The sequence below is a fragment of the Cherax quadricarinatus genome, unplaced genomic scaffold (assembly GCF_038502225.1).
Source record: "Cherax quadricarinatus isolate ZL_2023a unplaced genomic scaffold, ASM3850222v1 Contig45, whole genome shotgun sequence".
In the NCBI taxonomy this organism is placed as follows: domain Eukaryota; kingdom Metazoa; phylum Arthropoda; class Malacostraca; order Decapoda; family Parastacidae; genus Cherax; species Cherax quadricarinatus.
This window is the reverse complement of record NW_027195071.1, coordinates 327,051-351,276: the sequence shown is the minus strand read 5'-3', so window position 1 is coordinate 351,276 and position 24,226 is coordinate 327,051. Positions and strand designations below refer to the sequence as shown.

At 41.2% G+C, this 24,226-nt stretch overlaps 1 protein-coding gene across 4 annotated transcripts in view; it reads left to right on the top strand.

Annotated features, from left to right (window-relative positions):
* The first annotated feature begins 601 nt into the window (after positions 1–601).
* LOC128687706 (zinc finger protein 271-like) overlaps positions 602–24,226 on the top strand; it is a 47,784-nt gene continuing 24,159 nt past the window's right edge. For 2 of the 4 annotated variants that reach the window (XM_070079931.1, XM_070079929.1), the window contains exon 1: positions 629–788. The gene's annotated coding sequence lies outside the window, so the exon portion shown is untranslated. Of the gene's footprint in view, positions 789–24,226 lie in introns of all 4 variants that reach the window. The other 2 variants (XM_070079928.1, XM_070079930.1) reach the window with 2 other exon arrangements.

The following is a 24,226-nucleotide window of genomic DNA, read 5'->3' as shown; positions in this document are numbered from 1 at the left end:
ACGTTAAGAGACCATACAATAAGTGTCAGGGGCCCGAGACTGTTCAACTGCCTCCCAGCACACATAAGGGGGATTACCAACAGACCCCTGGCAGTCTTCAAGCTGGCACTGGACAAGCACCTAAAGTCAGTTCCTGATCAGCCGGGCTGTGGCTCGTACGTTGGTTTGCGTGCAGCCAGCAGCAACAGCCTGGTTGATCAGGCTCTGATCCACCAGGAGGCCTGGTCACAGACCGGGCCGCGGGGGCGTTGACCCCCGGAACTCTCTCCAGGTAAACTCCAGGTAATTGTGTATATATATATAACCATTTATTATTTTTAATATACAGTCCACAAATTTATATATTTACCAGCATTCCTGGTGTATGTACATTTCATTTAATTAATAGGTCCAGAGCAACTTGTGGATATGACAGTGGTAGGTATCGAAGGGGGACATTTTTTGCGACCTAAGTGTCCCAAATTCCTACTTGTCTAACTGATAAATAATAGTTATCATTGTTCATTTACTGTTATGTATATAATTATGCATCCAAGTAAATGCAATTTTCCAGAATTATTGTCATTTAGCAATTTGTAAATATCATTTGGCATCTCAGGTGCAGGGCGGCGTCAGCTGTTGTGTGTAAACACTGACAGCAACAGTATTAGCAGCAGCAGCAGCTTCAGTTGTTACAAGGGTTGTTCACAGCTTCTGGCCCGGGATACTGACAGCGCAGGTCTAGATCATTGATAGGAGCTGAATGAGGTTCTTTGCATCATGGGGAGACACAAGGAAGACAGCAACCAGTGAGGACCAACACTGACTTGCTGTCAGTCTTGACACAGCTCACTCCACACAGCTCACTCCACACAGCTCACTCCACACAGCTCACTCCACACAGCTCACTCCACACAGCTCACTCCACACAGTTCACTGCACACAGCTCACTCCACACAGCTCACTCCACACAGTTCACACAGCTCACTCCACACAGCTCACTCCACACAGTTCACTCCACACAGCTCACTCCACACAGCTCACTCCACACAGCTCACTCCACACAGCTCACTCCACACAGTTCACTCCACACAGCTCACTCCACACAGCTCACTCCACAGCTCACTCCACACAGCTCACTCCACACAGCTCACTCCACACAGCTCACTCCACACAGCTCACTCCACACAGCTCACTCCACAGCTCACTCCACACAGCTCACTCCACACAGCTCACTCCACACAGCTCACTCCACAGCTCACTCCACACAGCTCACTCCACACAGCTCACACCACACAGCTCACTCCACACAGCTCACTCCACACAGCTCACACCACACAGCTCACTCCACACAGCTCACTCCACACAGCTCACTCGACAGTCTCGGGACTAAGTTAATTTGGGTACAGGTGTTCATAAGTACAATTATCATATATGGTAACAGGTGTGTAGATCACCCAGGTTAAGCCAAAAAAATAGTCATACAAAGTTACTTATTTCCAGTGGGGGTCCTTGTGATATATTGTTATTTATTGCATGTTTAATATATATGCTGGGTCAGCTTTCGTATATATTGGGTGAATTTCTCCTGTATTAAGGTCAGTATTGGGTAACCTCTTGTTACTGTATTGGTTGACTTCATTATTGTATTTGGTGAGCTCTCATTATTGTATTTGGTGAGCTCTCATTATTGTATTGGGTGAGCTCTTGTGCTAAGGCTGTGCATTGGTTAAGCTGCTCTTGTTATTTATTTGGTTGCTTTCTCTTGTGTTGAGGTTATATATCTGATGAGCTCTTGTGTTGTGGGTATGTATTGAGCTTTTATTGTGTTGAGGTTATGTACTGGGCCAGCTTCTCTTGTGTTAAGCACCATATTCTTTGTTTTATAGCCTAAGAAAACACCTGTAAGAACACAACAACCACCAGCATTTTGTCTGTGAGGACAAAATCATAGTTCAAAAAACCGGCAGGTCACTTGTATGAAATAACATTTGAACATGAAGTAGCTAAATTCCTTAGTAATGCAGGCCTGTCACAGTTTGAATAGCTTTCAGAACTTACACAGTAAAGTCCACATGCAGTGCTATGTCCCCTTTACTTAATTTACTGTGGCCTGTGGCCTTGTATGCAGTGCTGTTCCTTCACACACTGAGTGTCCATGATTTGATCTTCGGCATGGGTGGAAACATTGGGTGTTTCCTTACACCTGTTGTCCCATTCACTTAGCAAGTACGTACCCAAGCGTTAGTCGACTGGTGTGGGTCGCATCCTGTGGGATAATATTGGAATAAGACAGACAGTCCCTCAATGATGCACTGATTTTCTTGGGTTATCCTGGGTGGCTAACCCTCTGGAGTTAAAAATTCAAACAAAATCTTGTCTTATTAGACTTTGTTCAGTTAATAGTGCCACTCCTACCCTCATTTTTATATTTTTATTTGTTTCATTGCTGTAGTATATACTTTTATATTTTAAAGTGCCTCTCTTGTTCTTTAAAGAAGTTTTGCACTGCTTCATATTTAAAGTGATATCCCTTAGAAAATAAGGTCAAGATAAGATAAGATAAGATTTCGTTCGGATTTTTAACCCCGGAGGGTTAGCCACCCAGGATAACCCAAGAAAGTCAGTGCGTCATCGAGGACTGTCTAACTTATTTCCATTGGGGTCCTTAATCTTGTCCCCCAGGATGCGACCCACACCAGTCGACTAACACCCAGGTACCTATTTGCTGCTAGGTGAACAGGACAACAGGTGTAAGGAAACGTGTCGAAATGTTTCCACCCGTCGGGAATCGAACCCGGGCCCTCCGTGTGTGAAGCGGGAGCTTTAGCCACCAGGCCACCATTCTATACAATGAGACCAGGAAAACTAGAATAGAACAATAAATACCATACAAAAATACAGTGCAAAGTCACTGTTTTAAACCAAAAACACGATCAAAGTTTTTTTTTTTTTCATTACGCACTGTGTGCTGCAGGATTTTTTTTTATACTGCGCACACTAACCACATAGACCCATTCTTTCATATGTAGGCCTACCAGCTTTCTCTTGCTAGATTTGAGGGCGCTAGAATTTATGCATACTAGTACGTCAAAAACCCTGGTGCGTAAGCCGTACTAGTACGGCCGAAACCCCCAAAGGGTTAAGAAGAGACTTGAATTTATAAACGGACAGTGTTTCTTTTACATTTACAGGTAATGAATTCCATATTTTTGGGCCTTTTATGTGCATTGAGTTTTTGCATAGTGTGAGATGGACACGAGGAACATCAAAGAGTGATCTGTGCCTTGTGTTATGGTCATGTGTTCTGTTGAGGTTGGTAAGGAGACGTTTGAGGGGAGGGTTTATATCCAAGTTAAGTGTTCTATGTATGTAGTAGGTGCAGTAATAAATATGGATGTTTTGTACGGTGAGTAGGTTTAGAGTTTTGAATATTGGTGGAGTGTGCTGCCTGTAGTGGGAATTTGTTATCATTCTGACTGCAGCCTTTTGTTGGGTAATTAATGGTTTGAGATGGTTTATTGTTGTTGAGCCCCATGCACAAATTCCATAGGTAAGATAGGGGTAAATAAGTGAGTGATATAGGGCCAGGAGGGCTGACTGTGGAACATAGTACCGTATCTTCGATAGTATGCCTACGGTCTTGGAAATTTTCTTGGAAATTTGTTGTATATGTGTTTGAAATTTGAGTCTGTTATCAAGGTGGATTCCTAAGAATTTAACGTCTGTGAGCTTTGTGATAGGTGATCCGTTTATCATTATGTTAAGAGGGACATCTGTAGCTCTGTTACCAAACTGAATGAAGTAGGTTTTGTCAATGTTGAGAGTAAGTTTGTTAATCATCATCCAGGTAGATATTTTCTGTAATTCGGTATTCACAGTATTGGCTAGCATGACTGGGCTTGGGTGAGAGAAGACATATGTAGTGTCTTCTGCAAATAGTGTAGGTTTGAGTAGTTGCGATGCACTTGGTAGGTCATTTATGTAAACGTGACGTGATCCTGACAGTAATATACAGTAGACCACCACCTTTTGCCCCTCCACCTATTGTGTTGCCACCTGTATGCAATTCACTCTTTTTATCTATTTCCAGCTTTTGCTCCGAAGGTTCACCTTTCATGGCAATTCTACCTCTTTTTCCATTTCTGTTAGTTCAGTTTGATAATTGAATTGTAAAAAAATATTTTTGTTAGTTTTTTGCCAAATGCATTCATATTTACTGTGTATGCTCATTTTATGCAAGTAATGAGAGTTCTCATCCATTTTGGTGGAGACTGGTCAAGAACCATAGATTTTAAATTTACATTTCTTATTAAGATTGAATTACAGTGGAACCTCAAATTTCGAATGTATCGCTTATCGAACTCTTCGAAAACAGAACTCTTTTTTCGAACCCACTTTGCCTCTATTATCGAACTTGCCCCTATTTTCGAACCGCCGGGTACCGGACCTGTCCTTCAGCCCGCTCTGTCCGCGTCCCCATGTAGGCGCCGTGAACCAGTCTGATTTTGTTGATGCTTGAGTGAACACTAACTTGCGCTCCCATTCAAACATTTTATGATTATTTCATTGTGTTTAGTACTTGTGGGACTGTGAAATAAGCTACAATGGGCCCAAAGAAACTTGTTATGGTACCCTTGTGGTCTAGAAAGTGAGAAACACCATAGATGTGAAGAAGGAACTAATACAGAAGTGGAATGATGTCCAAATGTTTGTGGAGAAGTACCACCCTGAGCAAGCTGAAACAAGCCATCTTTGCAACAAGTTCAGTGACAGAACTATGTCCCATTTTAGGAAAATCATAGAGGCACCAGAAACAGAGGACTGTGGACAGTTATTTTGTGAGACAGGGGTCCAGTGACTCTCAAGCTGATCCTAGTGGCATTCAAAGACAGAGAAAGGAAGTAACCCCAGAGAGGGCTTTGTTACCTGAAGTCCTCATGGAGGGGGATTCTCCTTCCAAACACTAACCCCAACTCCCTCTCTCCTCCTCCCTATCTTCCAGATGCCATCACCAATCTTCAATAAAGGTAAGTAAAATGTTATTTTATATGTTTACTTAAATTTACTAATACATAATTGAACACTATATTTGTTGTGTGTATGTAAAACTATAATTAATCTCTATAAAATGTATTTTTTTTGTGAATATTTTTGGGTTTCTGGAACAGATTAATTGTATTTCCATTATTTCTTATGGGAAATATTGCTTCGCTTTTCAGACTTTTCGAATTTAGAACTAACTCCTGGAACGGATTAAGTTCGATATTTGAGGTTCCACTGTATTAACATTACAGCAAGTCACGATTAGTACAAATAATGAATATCGCTAAAGAATCACGTTAATGGAGTTTGTGCTATTTGAAGCTATTATAAAACAAAGTATGGTAATTGATCTAAATTAAGAAGGTCTCCATCAGTAATTTCTTGCCAGTGTGATTCAAGCAAGTCACTGGCATTTGTCGTGTCCAGCTCATGGAAATCATGCCGCCTTTCAATATCTGTTATTTCTTCAACAACAGCTTGCATTTGCAGCAGCTTCTATATCTGCACTGGCAGACTCGCCAGTAATTTTAACATTATGTAATTGAATTCAAATTCTAAACCAGTGAAACTAACCTTTACTTGCAGTAAAAGTTTCTCCAGTTTCCTCATGAACTCTGTTTTCTTTCACTCCCAAAAAGAGACTCGAAGCTTTTGTTTGATGAGAGAGACTCCATTTCTATCATTGTAATGCTTCTGTTTCTAGTATTTGTTTGCAAACCACAAGAAGCTCATTCAACTGTACCTTATTCTTTTCTTTCATCTGTATGTTTTATATTATGTACTGTAGATTCATATATTTCAACATCTCGGCCTATTTTAGAGCTGATATTACTGCGTGCATGTCTCTTTATTACAAATTTTTTTTGTTCTAATGTAATAGCAAGACCCATGACTCTCAAAATCATAATGACACTATTGTAAACAAGCCACGGTATGGGTGGGGACTGAACTTGCAGTGAGTTGTAAAACTCCAGACCAACGCGTTAGCCACTGGCTAATGTGTCGGTCTGGAGTTTTACGGTTCACTCGCCATGGGTTCAATCCCCACCTGTACCGTGTTTTTCTTTTTCAACACGACTCCTCATTTTTACACTTGCATTATGTGCATTATAAGTAGTCTTCTGTTCGTCGATATTTACTAAAAGCGGCTTGTCAAAATTTAAAATGTAGTATTATAAACGAGTATAGGATATGCTATGGCAAGTTTTCATGTGACAACAGGCAGAGCCATACTGATGACTGGGCAAGCAGGGTGGGCAGTAAACTTGTACTAACTGAATTTTAACTTGTATTAAATGAGGTCTGGTATTTTGTGATTCATATTAAATTGAGTTTTGTACTATTCAAATTTGTACTAATCGAGGCTTTGCTGTATACCGTCATATACAGCCTCTCCTCACTTAGTGATATACTCGTTTACAGATGACTCTGACTTACGACGGGCTCTCTGACCAATGTGCATGTAGATGAATGGTTCAGAGAACCAACAACTTGATAAATTAGCCACATGTGCAACACTTGGGTATTTTTAATGAGGAAACATTTTGCCACACAGTGGCTTCATCAGTCCATACAAAGGAGAATGGTGAAGAACAGGAGTAGTTTGAGGTAATCAGTCCCTAAGCCTTGAGTTGATGTAATCAGTCCATCAATCTTGAAAAGAATACAGCATATGTGCGAAGAAGTGGCTTACATACTGTAGACAGGTGAGGTGCAGCAGTCGTAGGTGGTATCACATTTGACTCAAGGCTGAGGGACTGATTACCTCAAACTCCTCCTGTTCTTCATCATTCTCCTTTGTTTGGACTGATGAAGCCACTGTGGCAAAACGTTTCCTCATTAAAGATACTCAAGTGTTGCACATGTGTCTAATTGACCAATATGCATACCTAAATAATGTATACTAGAGCTGATTTCCTCTATTCTGTTTACAGCCTCTCCTCACTTAGCAACGTACTCGTTTACCAATGACTCAGTCTTACGAGAGGTCTTCTGACCAGTATGCATAACTGAGTAATGTATATTTGAGCTGATTTTATCTTTTCTGTTTATTACAATATTCTGTACACTGCTGTATAAACATTTAAAAATATACCAGAAATATTGAAAATGGTGCAAAGGTGACATTAAAACAGTATCAAAGATGGTCAGCACAAACCCACTACCATTACAGTATGCTCTTCACTTAGCGACTAATTCTTTTACTGTCATGGTCATAGAAATGGAACCCCATCATTAAGTGAGGACAGGCTGTATTACAATATATAGTACACTACTGGATGAGGTGACTCATAGAATTAATGAGGAGAAAAGGGTGAGTGGTGCTCTGAGGAGTCTGTGGAGACAAAACTATGTCTGTGGAAGCAAAGAGGGGAATGTATGAGAGCATAGTTATACCAACACTCCTATATGGGTGTGAAGCATGGGTGGTGAATGTTGCAATGAGGAGAAGGCTGGAGGCAGTGGAGATGTCATGTCTGAGGGCAATGTGTGATGTGAATATAATGCAGAGAATTTGTAGTTTGGAAATTAGGAGGAGGTGCTGAGGAGGGGTTGCTGAGGTGGTTCGGACATGTAGAGAGAATGGAATGGTAGGAATCGGCCAAGGAAAGGTTGGAGGGAGGGGGTACCTAGAGTTTACCTGGAGAGAGTTCCGGGGGTCAACGCCCCCACGGCCCGGTCTGTGACCAGGTGTGAGGGAAAAGTTCAATAGATAGGTGTAGAGGGAATATATATAGTATCAGTAGTTTCACTGCCGGCTTCTAGTTAAGGTAGGGTAAGTCAATCTCCCGTTTTTCCCGCCTTTTCTCCCCCTCCCTGAAATTGATAGTTTGTCTGCCGGCTACTAGTTAAGGTAGGGTAAGTCACGCTCCCGTTTTTCCCGCCTTTTCTCCCCCTCCCTGAAATTGATAGTTTGTTTGCCGGCTACTTGTTAAGGTAGGGTCAGTCTAGCTCCCGCTATCCCGTGCCCTCCCTCTTCTCCCCCCCCCCCCCCCGAAAGGTGATGTGTGGGGCTCTGGTTAAACAGTAAATCACTAGACTCACAGCTCCCAACTCTATTGTAAGTACATGCCTGCCTTGTATTCTAGTGGATTTATTGGTTGAAAGCTTCACTTTTGACCAATAATAAACTTAGTCCTTTAAGTCTTGCTCTAGGTTGACTGTTGTAATAATCACCACGTCTTTTGAATATTGTACACTACCATGAAGAGTGATTATTTAAGCAGTGGGTAACCTGTCTATCTTTCCAGCTTGGATGTCAGAGAGGGTCACCTGGCAATCAACGAGTAGAACAGGAGAAGGACTAATGTCCAGAGACTTCTCCATTTTGTATTGAACTACCTGTGCACCTGTATGAAATTGCAGGACGTAACTCCACAGCATTGCAGCGGTAAAGAACCTGCTTTCCTGTCTTCGGGATAGAATACTCACTGGTATACTGTGAAGAACTAGCCAGTGGATGGTCACCAACACCTGCGACCCCCCCCCCTTATCATCAGCAACGGCTACGGTTTCAACAACAGTGTCACCAACACCAGACACCATTGTAGATATTAGTGTTGAGTTCAAATGTTATTTTATTCATTTCATTTTTCATTTTTCTTTCAAATAGGATATACCTTTCATGTTTTGTTGTTTTATGTTTGATTTAATAAATAGTGTTTATCTTTGTGAATTATTATTTCTTTTTCTATTCATTAATTTTCCTGAGGAGGAGCCAGCCTGAGTAATACTGTCTGAAGTTGTTACAGGGCTGAGTAAGCCTTCACAAGTGGCGACCTTGCCAGGATAAACTCCACTGAATCAAGATTCAACTCCATCTCGAATCTACCATTGGAACTTCAACGCCGCATACCACAGACGGTTACCACCAGCCATGAGTAATCATTCTCTATGGTAGGACTACAGTACAGGTATTTAAAGGATTTGGTGATTGTTATAGTCTCAATTTATTGTAAGTCAAGTCAGGCAGGATATAATATTTAATTCTGCCACCATTCTTGTGAGCTTGAAACATTTTGGAGGATTAGACTCTAGGGACCCGAGATTTTCCAGTGACAACTTGTTTCATTGAGCTCTTTATTTTATCAAGGGAACTGTCATAAGACACTCTTGATTTGTTGGTGAGAAGATTGGATGGTCAAGGGACCCCATTCTACTTACTGTTTGCTCGGAGCCGGCATAGAACCCTTCGTTTTCATTAATACATATTGTTTAATTGAAGCAGGGATCGAGCCCTCTGGTTTATTTACAGTTTGAGCGGAGCAGGAATTGAACCCTCCGTTTTCTTTAATACCCGTTTCATTTTCCCCTGATAGTTTAAGTTATTCTTGCAAGTATGGATGAATACCAGTTTTGGATGAATGCTGGAAGTAAGTTAGGAATAACAGGGAAAAATTTAGAATCTTTCATTAGTGCTAAGATCCAGGAAAGACTTGAAAGAGAGAGAATTGAGAGAGAAGAAAGACAGAAAGGGAAAGAGAAGAGAAAAAGGAGAGAGAGAGAATCGAAAGAGAAGACAAAAAAGAGCGTGATAGACTTGATCGTGAGGAGAGAGCAAGAGTACGTGAGGAACAGGTTAAATTAAGGGAACTTGAAGAAAGAGCAAAGGACAGAGAATATGAGTTAAGGGAGAGAGAAAAGGATCGCGAGCTCGAACAAACTCGCCTTGAATTAGAGAATAAGAAGTTAACTTTCTCACAACAGCAATTAGATGAAGGAGTAATGGAACAACGTGCAGCTAGTGCACATATTCCAACACCTAATTTACCTCCCTTCACAGAGGGGGAAGACATAACTTCATACATTATCAGGTTTGAAAATACCACTACCCTCTGTGAATGGCCTGCTGACACCTGGGCTACCAGGTTAGGAATGTTATTTTCTGGTACAGCCTTGAATATCTATGCAACTTTGTCACAGGATATCATATGTAATTATAACCTACTAAAGAAGGCAATCCTTAAAGCATATCAAAAAACCACTAATTCTTACAGGAAAGATTTCAGGTATGCCACCTTACAGCCTGGCCAGAACTTTCAGCAGTTACAGGTAACACTCTTTCGTTTGTTCGACTTTTGGATAGAGAGTTCAGGAATTGATCACAGTTATGAATCTCTTAGAGACTTCATGGTTGCTGACCAGTTCCTGACAGCTCTTCCTCACCAAATACGAACATTCATCAGAGAACGTAACCTGATTAAAGCTGAGGAAGTTGCTGAGGCTGCTGACCTGTATGCTGAGGCTCACAATTCCTATAAAGTCCTAAAGGGATCGAACCCTAAGGGCAAGGGTTCATCAAACCTGAAGAAATCAAAGCCTCTAGTGGAGAGTAAAATGACTTCTTTTATTCCTGTTTGTCATTTGTGTGGTGTTAAGGGACATAAACGTCCAGATTGTCCTTCTAAGAAGGTCCAAAAAGTTGGAAGATGTTTTAAAGACTGTAATGACCAAGCATCCTTCTGTTCAGGAACAGTTAATGGACTTAATGTATCTACCATTTTACGAGACACTGGATGCACATGTATAGTCATTTCTGATAAGCTGTTCCCTAACCTTAAAGAAACTCATTCCTCTGCTATACTTTCAGACTACTTGGGCCGTACGGACACTTTTCCTACCATCCGTTGTTACATTAGGTCTAAATGGTTCACAGGTTGGTCTGAAGCCGTACTAGCTCCCATCACTTCTTGCTCCGTACTAATAGGTAATGTAAAAGGTGCCATTCTTCCTTCTGAGGTTGACCTTTCATCACCAAAGGTGGACATAAGTGTTTCAGATCCTCTTCCTGTGGAGTCAGAGAAGCCCCTCGAAAGTTCAGATGAGACAATGTCTCGTGAGATTCATGTGGAATTAAAAACCAGTGATGCTACTCTCGAAAGCGAGGTAGTAGGATCACCGGTTCACTTGTTAGATGAAAGTGAAGATATCACCTCCGATACCATAAATGTCTTGACTAGGGCTCAGACCAAAGCCCAGGCTTCTCATACTGTCCATCCTTTGATTTTCCCTGACTTTAAGCCTTTAGATATATCGAAGGACTCCTTTGTCAAGTTACAACGTAATTGCCCTTCTCTTCAGAATTGCCATAATGCCGCTAAACAAAATCAAGTTATCCAAAGGAAAAACTTTTCATATAAATTTGAATATATAAAAGGTATCTTGTACAAGTCAGTATTCAAATTAAATTCAGATGAGATAGACTATTCCATCTTAGTTGTTCCAAGTCAATGCAGAGAGACTGTTCTTAAAATGGCTCATGACCTGCCAGTGGCCGGACATTTCTCGCATCGTAAAACCTTAAATAAAATTAGGGAAACCTATTGTTGGCCAAAAATGTCCTCAGATGTCACTACCTATTGTAGATCATGTAAAGTTTGCCAACTGTCATCCTCCCGAGGTACCAGGCGAGTACCTATGGTCAAAATGCCTATCTTTACGGTACCGTTTGAAAGAGTAGCTATTGACATCGTTGGTCCTTTATCTCCACTTTCATCTGGGGGACATAGATATATATTAACATTAGTTGATTATGCTTCGAGTTTCCCTGAAGCCATACCCTTAAAGACCATAACTACTACAGAGGTGGCTGAAGCCCTTTTGTCCATCTTCTCCAGAGTGGGCATCCCTAGAGAAATTTTGTCTGACCGTGGGACACAATTCACATCTGACTTAATGCAACATCTATACCAACTTCTGGGAGTGAAGCCTCTCTTCACCACACCCTATCATCCCAGCTGTAATGGGAGGATTGAGCGCCAGCATTCGATTCTCAAGTCCATTTTAAGGAAACTTTGCTCCCTTAAACCTAAGGAGTGGCATCGTTACCTACCCTGTGCTTTGTTTGCCATGAGGGAAGTTCCCAGTGACTCTTTGGGGTTTTCACCTTTTGAACTTCTCTATGGTAGACAGGCCAGAGGTCCACTGTCCATCCTTCATGACTTATGGACTAATGAGGAGGTAAATGCTGAGGTTCAGTCTTCTTACCAGTTTCTCCTTGACCTTAGATCCAAACTTGAGGAGACCTCTGACATAGTTTCGAAGAACCTAAGCTTGTCAATGGACCAGTACAAAACCTATTTTGATTCCAAAAGTCAGAGGAGAAGTTTTAAAGTAGGGGATGAAGTTCTTGTACTTTTGCCGATTAAGTCAAATAAATTATTAGTAGCATGGAAAGGTCCATATAAAGTATTGAAAATTTGTGGGAAAGTTGACTACCTCATAGAAGTCAAGGGGAAACCTAAGCTTTATCATATCAACATCCTTAAGAAATATTACCGAAGAAATTCGGTTAACTGCCTTAATAACTTTGACTTAGTTTTTCCACACGAACTTGATAAGACAACTGAAGAATGTAAAGTGTGCGTAATTGACACCTCTAACTTAGACTATGATGAAGAACTACATGACTTGGTGACTCTTGACCACTCGGATGCAACCAACATTAATATTAATGAATCTTTGGATGACCATCAGAGACATGAACTACTTCAATGTGTGAGTAACTTTTCAGACATCTTTACTGATATTCCAGGTGTTACCTCCACGGTAGTCCATAAGATTGACTTAGTGACGGACAATCCCATCAAACGGAAATTATACCCCGTTCCAGTTCACCTTAGGGATGCATTTAACCGAGAGGTAGACAAATTATTAAAACTAAAGATCATTGAACCTTCAGTATCTTCATATTGTTCACCAGTAGTCATGGTTAAGAAGGAGGATAATTCATATAGACTTGCTATTGACTTCAGAGGCCTTAATGCTATAACTCGGTGGGATGCTGAGCCTATGCCCTTAATAGATAGTGATCTACACAAATTTTATGACTCTTCCTTCTTTTCAGAGATTGATATTGCACAGGCATATCATCAAGTAATGTTAGATCCTTCTTCTAAGCAGTACACCGCTTTTCCTACACACCAAGGACTGATGCAGTATAGAACTATGCCCTTCGGTTTGGTAACTGCCTGTGCTACCTACGTGAGACTGATGAGAAAGGTCTTGGGTAATATGCCAAATGTTTCAGTTTATTTTGATAACATTTACGTAATGACATCTACGTGGGGCAAACATATCCAAACATTAACATCAGTTTTGCGTAGGTTACGCTCACATGGCCTCACTGCCAAACCGAAGAAATGCTTCCTTGGGTATAACAAGATTAGATATCTTGGACTGATACTTTCTAATAACTCTCTGCAGCCTCTCCCCAGTAAGATCAAAGCTTTATTAGAATTTAAATTCCAGAAAACCAAGAAACTCATGCGTAGCTTTCTTGGTTCTGTAAATTTTTATGCACGGTTTATCCCGAATCTTGCTGATCTTACAGGCATCTTATCTGACTTCCTTAAAAAGTCTGTGAAGGAACCTCTTGAACTTTCCGACGTAGCTCGGGAAAAGTTTAATGAGATTAAAAGTATCTTTTCGAAAGACCCTATACATACTTAAGATTCCAGATATTAATAAAACATTTTGTTTGAGAACTGATGCCTCCAATACTGGCTTAGGTGCGGTGTTACTACAATACCATGATGGTACTCCCTTTCCTGTATGCTTCCTAAGCCGGAAACTCCTTCCCGCAGAAACAAGATACTCCACAATAGAAAAGGAATGTTTAGCCCTTGTGTGGGGTATCTCCAAACTTAAATTTTATTTGTTGGGAAAAGAATTCATTTTAGAAACGGACCACAAACCTTTGATATACCTAGAAACTTTTAAGGGAACCAACAGTCGCCTCTTGAGGTGGACATTGGCACTCCAGGCTTTTAAGTTCCATATTGTGTATATCAATGGTTCATCCAATTATTTCTCTGACTGGTTAAGTCGTGACAGTCAGTAGAAGATTTGTTGCCTTACGCGACTTCAACATGTTAGAACTTTTTCCTCGCCTATTCTTCTTATACTCCTTGACTATAAGTCTTGGTATGGGGGAGTGTGAGGGAAAAGTTCAATAGATAGGTGTAGAGGGAATATATATAGTATCAGTAGTTTCACTGCCGGCTTCTAGTTAAGGTAGGGTAAGTCAATCTCCCGTTTTTCCCGCCTTTTCTCCCCCTCCCTGAAATTGATAGTTTGTCTGCCGGCTACTAGTTAAGGTAGGGTAAGTCACGCTCCCGTTTTTCCCGCCTTTTCTCCCCCTCCCTGAAATTGATAGTTTGTCTGCCGGCTACTTGTTAAGGTAGGGTCAGTCTAGCTCCCGCTATCCCGTGCCCTCCCTCTTCTCCCCCCCCCCCCGAAAGGTGACGTGTGGGGCTCTGGTTAAACAGTAAATCACTAGACTCACAGCTCCCAACTCTATTGTAAGTACATGCCTGCCTTGTATTCTAGTGGATTTATTGGTTGAAAGCTTCACTTTTGACCAATAATAAACTTAGTCCTTTAAGTCTTGCTCTAGGTTGACTGTTGTAATAATCACCACGTCTTTTGAATATTGTACACTAACATGAAGAGTGATTATTTAACCCTTTGACTGTTTCCGACGTATAAATACGTCTTACGAGCCAATGTTTCTGACGTATTTATACGCATAAATTCTAGCAGCTTCAAATCAAGCAGGAGAAAGCTGCTAGGCCCACATGTGAGAGAATGGGTCTCCATGGTCAGTGTGCACCATATAAAAAAAATCGGGGAGCCAGTGGTGCATTGTGGGAATGCCATTTCAGTTGTCATTTTTCAGCATGTCTAGTGGTAAGAAATATGTGATTCCCCAGCAAATCTGGGACTCTTCTCTTCCCAAGTGATGCTCTAACACAGATGGAAGTGTCAGTGAAGATCAATTTCATGATTTGGAGGAGTTTGAGACCAAAAGCAATGGAGGAGGAGGAGGGGGAGGAGGGGAGGAAGAGGAGGAGGAGGAGGAGGAGAAGAGGAGGAGGAGGAGGAAGAAGAAGATGTAATAATATTGTTCCCTTGAAGCAAGAAAAAAAAAAGTCCACCCCATGACAGTGACAAGATAAGGGGAGATAACATCTGATAAGAGCTGACTTTGATGAGCGTAAAGGAGGGTAATATTACATGACCATCGCCTCCCTTTGTTTTTGCTGGTACACAAACATTTCTGTCTGTCTATTTGTCTGTCTGTCAAGCTCCCTGTCTGTCCATCTAGCTCTCTGTCTCAGAGAGAGCCACAAGACTGTGTCATCACGTTTACTCACATCTTCAAGCAGAGTATAGCACTTTGTCTGGATTTCTTGGGTTATCCTAGGTAATGTACACTATGTATACTTGTATTTATGTGTACCTGTGAGACAGAGATAGGCAGACAGAAAGAGAGACAGATTGAAAGATATAGAATGAGGGAGAAAGATAATTAGATAGAATGGAGGAGGGGAAGCAGCATCCGACCCCATTGTTTTGACAGGGGTAGGGGTAGTGACTAATGAGACAATATGTCACTTTGACAGCTGCCGACTTCTGACTCAAAACAATTATAAGCCACACACTCGCACACAAGGAGGAGGAGGAGAAGGAGGAGGAGGAGGAGGAGAAGGAGGACTAGGAGAAGGAGGAGGAGAAGGAGGAGGAGAAGGAGGAGGAGAAGGAGGAGGAGAAGAAGGAGGAGAAGGAGGAGGAGAAGAAGGAGGAGAAGAAGGAGGAGAAGAAGGAGGAGAAGAAGGAGGAGAAGAAGGAGGAGAAGAAGGAGGAGAAGAAGGAGAAGAAGAAGGAGAAGAAGAAGGAGAAGAAGAAGGAGAAGAAGAAGGAGAAGAAGAAGGAGAAGAAGAAGGAGAAGAAGAAGGAGAAGAAGGAGAAGAAGAAGGAGAAGAAGAAGGAGAAGAAGAAGAAGAAGAATTGTTTGTTTGTTTGTTTGTTTGTTTGTTTTTGTAAACAAGTTTTGTAAACAATATATTGATAATTATGTTTGTGTGCTTATTGTCTTGTATACAACGAGTGTATATATATACATTGCACCTTACTTTGGTCTCATAGGCCACATAAGTTATGTGAAAAAATAAAATAGTGAAAAAAACAACAAACCTTCAAATACAAGTAAACTAAAGTTTACCGGGTGAGCGGCAGTCGCCGCTGTTGCCATACGCGGCTCATTTTCTGCAAACTTCACGGCTCTATATCTCGGTAAGTACCGATGGCAAAAATTTTTTTTTTGGACTAAAACACTCAGAAAAATAATCTTAACATTTTCATAAGAAAAAATCATTTTTTTTTTTTTTGAATATTTGGCGACATAGAATGACAGTTTCAGAGAGGGGCCTGAAACAGTCAAAGGGTTAAGCAGTGGGTAACCTGTCTATCTTTCCAGCTTGGATGACAGAGAGGGTCACCTGCCAATCAACGAGTAGAACAGGAGAAGGACTAATGTCCAGAGACTTCTCCATTTTGTATTGAACTACCTGTGCACCTGTATGAAATTGCAGGACGTAACTCCACAGCATTGCAGCGGTAAAGAATCTGCTTTCCTGTCTTCGGGATAGAATACTCACTGGTATACTGTGAAGAACTAGCCAGTGGATGGTCACCAACACCTGCGACCCCCCCCCCCTTATCATCAGCAACGGCTGCGGTTTCAACAACAGTGTCACCAACACCAGACACCATTGTAGATATTAGTGTTGAGTTCAAATGTTATTTTATTCATTTCATTTTTCATTTTTCTTTCAAATAGGATATACCTTTCATGTTTTGTTGTTTTATGTTTGATTTAATAAATAATGTTTATCTTTGTGAATTATTATTTCTTTTTCTATTCATTAATTTTCCTGAGGAGGAGCCAGCCTGAGTAATACTGTCTGAAGTTGTTACAGGGCTGAGTAAGCCTTCACACCAGGCCTCCTGGTGGATCAGAGCCTGATCAACCAGGCTGTTGCTGCTGGCTGCACGCAAACCAACGTACGAGCCACAGCCCGGCTGGTCAGGAACCGACTTTAGATGCTTGTCCAGTGCCAGCTTGAAGACTGCCAGGGGTCTGTTGGTAATCCCCCTTATGTATGCTGGGAGGCAGTTGAACAGTCTCGGGGCCCCTGGCACTTATTGTATGGTCTCTTAACGTGCTAGTGACACCCCTGCTTTTCATTGGGGGGATGTTGCATCGTCTGCCAAGTCTTTTGCTTTCGTAGTGAGAGATTTTCGTGTGCAAGTTCGGTACTAGTCCCTCTAGGATTTTCCAGGTGTATATAATCATGTATCTCTCCCACCTGCGTTCCAGGGAATACAGTTTTAGGAACCTCAAGCGCTCCCAGTAATTGAGGTGTTTTATCTCCGTTATGCATGCCGTGAAGGTTCTCTGTACATTTTCTAGGTCAGCAATTTCACCTGCCTTGAAAGGTGCTGTTAGTGTGCAGCAATATTCCAGCCTAGATAGAACAAGTGACCTGAAGAGTGTCATCATGGGCTTGGCCTCCCTAGTTTTGAAGGTTCTCATTATCCATCCTGTCATTTTTCTAGCAGATGCGATTGATACAATGTTATGGTCCTTGAAGGTGAGATCCTCCGACATGATCACTCCCAGGTCTTTGACGTTGGTGTTTCGCTCTATTTTGTGGCCAGAATTTGTTTTGTACTCTGATGAAGATTTAATTTCCTCGTGTTTACCATATCTGAGTAATTGAAATTTCTCATCGTTGAACTTCATATTGTTTTCTGCAGCCCACTGAAAGATTTGGTTGATGTCCGCCTGGAGCCTTGCAGTGTCTGCAATGGAAGACACAGTCATGCAGATTCGGGTGTCATCTGCAAAGGAAGACACGGTGCTGTGGCTGACATCCTTGTCTATGTCGGATATGAGGATGAGGAACAAGATGGGAGCAAGTACTGTGCCTTGTGGAACAGAGCTTTTCACCGTAGCTGCCTTGGACTTTACTCTGTTGGCGACTACTCTCTGTGTTCTGTTAGTGAGGAAATTATAGATCCATCGACCGACTTTTCCTGTTATTCCTTTAGCACGCATTTTGTGCGCTATTATGCCATGGTCGCACTTGTCGAAGGCTTTTGCAAAGTCTGTATATATTACATCTGCATTCTTTGTGTCTTCTAGTGCATTTAGGACCTTGTCGTAGTGATCCAATAGTTGAGACAGGAGCGACCTGTTCTAAATCCATGTTGCCCTGGGTTGTGTAACTGATGGGTTTCTAGATGGGTGGTGATCTTGCTTCTTAGGACCCTTTCAAAGATTTTTATGATATGGGATGTTAGTGCTATCGGTCTGTAGTTCTTTGCTGTTGTTTTACTGCCCCCTTTGTGGAGTGGGGCTATGTCTGTTGTTTTTAGTAACTGTGGGACAACCCCCGTGTCCATGCTCCCTCTCCATAGAATGGAAAAGGCTCGTGATAGGGGCTTCTTGCAGTTCTTGATGAACACGGAGTTCCACGAGTCTGGCCCTGGGGCAGAGTGCATGGGCATGTCATTTATCGCCTGTTCGAAGCTATTTGGCGTCAGGATAACATCGGATAGGCTTGTGTTAACCAAATTCTGTGGCTCTCTCATAAAAAATTCATTTTGATCTTCGACTCTGTCTGGTTAGCGGCTTGCTAAAAACTGAGTCATATTGGAACTTGAGTAGCTCACTCATTTCCTTGCTGTCATCTGTGTAGGACCCATCTTGTTTAAGTAGGGGCCCAATACTGGACGTTGTTCTCGACTTTGATTTGGCATAGGAGAATAAATACTTTAATTTTCTTTCGATTTCATTTATGGCTTTTAGTTCTTCCCGCGATTCCTGACTCCTATAAGATTCCTTTAGCTTAAGTTCGATGCTTGCTGTTTCTCTGACCAGTGTCTCCCTACGCATTTCAGATATATTGACCTCTTTTAGCCGCTCTGTTATTCTTTTCCGTCGCCTGTAAAGGGAGCGCCTGTCTCTTTCTATTTTACATCTACTCCTCCTTTTTCTTAGAGGAATAAGCCTTGTGCATACATCGAGTGCCACCAAGTTAATCTGTTCTAGGCATAAGTTGGGGTCTGTGTTGCTTAGTATATCTTCCCAGCTTATATCGGTTAGGACTTGGTTTACTTGGTACCACTTTATGTTTTTGTTATTGAAGTTGAATTTGGTGAATGCTCCCTCGTGACTAGTCTCATTATGTCGGTCTGGGGCTCCACGCATACATGTCTGAACCTCAATTATGTTTTGATCTGAGTATATTGTTTTTGATATGGTGACATTTCTTATCAGATCATCATTGTTAGTGAAGATGAGGTCTAGTGTATTCTCCATTCTAGTAGGCTCTATTATTTGCTGGTTTAAATTGAATTTTGTGCAGAGATTTAAAAACTCGTGTGAGTGTGAGTTTTCATCAGAGCTGCCTTCTGGTGTTATTACTGCAACAATATTATTTGCTATATTCCTCCATTTTAGGTGCCTTAAGTTGAAATCCCCCAGGAGCAAGATGTTGGGTGCAGGAGCTGGAAGATTTTCCAGACAGTGGTCAATTTTTAACAGCTGTTCCTGGAATTTCTGGGATGTTGCATCCGGAGGCTTGTAGACTACCACAATGACTAGGTTTTGGTTCTCGACCTTTACTGCTAAAACTTCCACTACATCATTTGAGGCATTAAGCAGTTCTGTGCAAACAAGTGACTCTGCAATGTACAGGCCAACTCCCCCCTTTTGCCTGTTCACTCTGTCACATCTGTATAGGTTGTAACCTGGGATCCATATTTCGTTGTCCAAGTGATCCTTTATGTGGGTCTCAGTGAAAGCCGCGAACATTGCCTTTGCCTCTGCAAGCAGTCCACGGATGAAAGGTATTTTGTTGTTTGTTGCTGGCTTTAGACTCTGTATATTTGCAAAGAAGAATGTCATCGGACTGGTGGTATTGTTGGTACCGGGGGGGGATTTTTTTTCCAGCATTAGTATCTGTATCTGTTGGTTTGGAGTGGAGGCCATCGACTGTGGTTCCACTCCAGGATAAAGGAGGGTAAAGGAGGTTTTGTGTGCAAGGGGCTTGGACTTCCAGCAAGCATGCATGAGCGTATTTGATAGGAGTGAGTGGAGACAAATGATTTTTAATACTTGATGTGCTGTTGGAGTATGAGCAAAGTAACATTTATGAAGGGATTCAGGGAAACCGGCAGGCCGGACTTGAGTCCTGGTGATGGAAAGTACAGTGTCTGCACTCTGAAGGAGGTGTGTTACTGTTGCAGTTTTATAACTGTAGTATAAAGCTTCCCTCTGGCAAGACAGTGATGGAGTGTATGATGATGAAAGCTTTTCTTTTTTGGGCCACCCTGCCTTGGTGGGAATCTGCTGATGTGTTAATAAAAAAAACATTCTGTATGAACATTTAAAAATATACCAGAAATTTTAAAAATGGTGCAAAGGTGACATTAAAACAATATCAAAGATGGTTAACATAAACCCACTACCATTATAGTATGCTCCTCACTTAGCAATGAATTCGTATACCAACGTGGTTTTAGAAACGGAACTCCGTCATTGAGTAGAGGCTGTATTGAAAAAATAGCAACTTTTTAAATTCCCACCTATACAGATAATTTTTTTGGCTAAAATAGGTAGAGGAAGATAGGTTACTCAGCTTTATGTACAGCTCTCCATAGCATTATCATAATTTATAGCAGTATGATACAATGTTTATAAAGAGATGGGTGACAATTAGTTGCTCATGCAGAAAGCCCATAGTTATGCAGAGCATTGCACTGTATGATCCTTGTAGGTTTAGCGATTCTATTTTTATAATAATAATAATAATAATAATAATAATAATAATAATAATAATAATAATATGTAGAGCATTTCAGGCAAACAGTGCCACCACATCCTACACTCCTTCACAATATGAGGTTGCATACTACAGCCCTCTACAATATGTATGAAATAAACGACAAATTGCAGTTATGGTGCCTTTATTTACAATTTTTTGCCTGTACAACAATCTTCTTCAAATCAATAGAATATTCCTGGAGAAAGGAGATTATATAGGCAGGAGCAGGGAAAGGCCAAGTAAGGCACTCGGTGTGTTAACCATTATACAAATACAATTTTATTTCTTTGTTAAGGTTACAATGTGTGATTGACATTTTATAAAATGTTAAGTATAAAGAAATCCACTAACATGCCTGGGTGTTTCGGGCAGACTAATGATAATGCTTACACTAATTTAAAGAATCCATAACATATTAACATAATGTGTACACATTCAGTGTTTTAATGGTTGTGAGGATGACAGATTCTGAGAACGAGATTATGTTGTTTTCCATATGTTAATGACAGTGAGAATATTCACATATTTAGCTAATGTTGGGATATGTCAGGGAGAGAATGTGTTTTTTAATGGTAGTTTCAAAGATGCTGGCTGAGATTGTGGCTCTGGAGATTTCCAGGAGAGAGTTCCAGATTTTGGGCCCTTTTATGTACACTGAATTTTTGAAGAAATTTTGCTGGAGACAAGGAATTTCAGAGAGATTTTTGTGCCTAGTATTGTGTTTGTGGGTCCTGTTGCAACTGTCAAGATAGTGCTTCAGGTCGGGATTTATATTAGAATTTATTGTTCTGTATATGTAAGATGTACAGTAGTAAGAGTGAATGTTTTGTACAGTGAGTAGGTTTAGGTTTTCGAAGAGTGGGGGGGGGGTGTTGTCTAGTAGTGGGTTGTTATCATCGGTACTGTAGTTTTTTGTTGGGTTATTATTGGCTTCAGGTGAATTGTTGTCATGGTCTATGCTGACCTGGACCAATGGTTAGCACACTGTGTAGCCTGCTAGTTCTAGGACTTGCTATTTGTTCGAGCCTCCCCCACCTGTACTCTGTTTTGTTTGCAGTCATGTTGTTATGATTTAGTGAGTCAAGAATACATCGTGGATGTACTCTAATGTACTGCTACTAATAATTATGCATTGTGTGGTTATATACAGTGGACCCCCGGCATACGATGGCATCGGTATACGTTAAATCTGGTATACGATACATTTTAATGCAAAAATTTTTACCTCGCCACTCGTTAAAAAACCCGCCACAGGCAGTTCGTCTGGGACGCGTCCACGTGTGGCTTGAACTGCCCCGTGTGTGCCAGTGTTTACAAGCCAGCCAGTGTGCTCGCATCTAAGCATACATTCGGTACATTCCATATTGTCACAGCGTTTTTGGAGCTTGTTTCTGCAAAATAAGTCACCATGGGCCCCAAGAAAGCTTCTAGTGCCAACCTTGTGGTAAAAAGGGTGAGAATTAGTATAGAAATTAAGAAAGATTTTGAAGGGTTTGGGGCTAACCCTGAGAAGCCTATGCCAGTTGTGGAATCCATTGTGCCTACTTCAAAAATTAAGGAAATGTGTGCAAAGTGGGTTGAACTGCAAACCTTTATGGATGAAAATCACCCTAACACAGCTATTGCAAGCCGTGCTGGTGTCTATTGCAATGACAATGTTGTGGCCCATTTTAGACGAATCTTAAAGGAACGGGAGGTACAGACCTCTATGGACAGATTTGTTGTGCGACAGAGGTCCAGTGACTCTCAAGCTGGTCCTAGTGCCATTAAAAGAAGAAGGGAAGTAACCCCAGAAAAGGACTTGCTACCTCAAGTCCTAATGGAAGGGGATTCCCCTTCTAAACATTAACAACTTTGACACTCTCCCCTCCTCCCATCCCATTAATCATCACCAGATCTTTATTAAAGGTAAGTGTCATGTATTCTGTTGTTAGTAGAGTACTACTAACTGTGCATGTCTTCTTCAGTTTGTGTGCATTAAACTTAATATTTCATGTGGTAAAACTTTTTTGTTCATAGTACTTTTGGGTGTCTTGCATGGATTAATTTGATTTCCATTATTTCTTATGGGGAAAATTAATTTGCCTTCCGATAATTTTGGCATACGATGAGCTCTCAGGAACGGATTAATATTGTATACCGGGGGTCCACTGTATATAGTTGCACTGTGTACAAAGTACACAGTGAAACTGATACAGACCTACTCGATATTATTGGCATACATTATAGAAAGCCCCTGGTTATGCTGAGTATTTTAGGCAGCCTGAGTTAATCATGTCCCCCAGGATGTGACCCACAACAGTCAGCTAACACCCAGGTACAGTGGACCCTCAGTTAACTACGTCATCGGATTACATAAAAATTGGCTAACAACGCCTTTTTTGTGTCAAAATATTGGCTCAGCTAACCCTTAAATGGTCCAAACATATACAGTGGACCCCCGGTTTACGATCAGCTCCCAATGCGACCAATTATGTAAGTGTATTTATGTAAGTGCGTTTGTACGTGTATGTTTGGGGGTCTGAAATGGACTAATCTAATTCACAGTGTTCCTTATGGGAACAAATTCGTTCAGTAATGGCACCTGAACGTACTTATGGAATGAAATAATATCGTAAACCGGGGGTCCACTGTATATACGTTCTCTCGCGTAGCGCCCCAAATGTATATACAGTGGACCCTCGACCAACGATATTAATTCGTTCCTGAGAGCTCATCGTTAATCGAAATTATTGTTAGTCGAGTTAATTTTCCCCATAAGAAATAATGGAAATCAAATTAATCCCTGCAAGACACCCAAAAGTATTGAAAAAAAAAAAAATTTTACCACATGAAATATTAATTTTAATACACACAAGCTGAAGAAGACATGTACAATTACATGACACTTACCTTTATTGAAGATCTGGTGGTGACTGATGGGATGGGAGGAGGGGAGAGTGTGGATGGAGTTAGCGTTTAGAAGGGGAATCCCCTTCCATTAGGACTCGAGGTGTCAAGTCCTTTTCTGGGGTTACTTCCCTTCTTCTTTTAATGGCACTAGGACCAGCTTGAGAGTCACTGGACCTCTGTCGCACAACATATCTGTCCATAGAGGCCTGTACCTCCCGTTCCTTTATGACATTCCTAAAGTGTTTCACAACATTGTCAGTGTCACAATTAAACACTTGTTCAGGTTTCAATTCTTCACTGTCTATGTACTCCTTGAATTCCTGCCCATATTTTTCAGCTGATTTTTGGTCTGAACTGGCAGCCTCACCGTGCCTTATCACACTATGTATGCCACTACGATTCTTAAATCTCTCAAACCAACCTTTGCTGGAATTAAATTCACTCACATCACCACTAGTTGCAGGCATTTTTCTAATTAAATCGTCATGCAACTTCCTAGCCTTTTCACATATGATCGCTTGAGAGATGCTATCTCCTGCTATCTGTTTTTCGTTTATCCACACCAATAACAGTCTCTCAACATCTTCTATCACTTGCGATCTCAGTTTCGAAAACATAGTTGCACCTTTGGC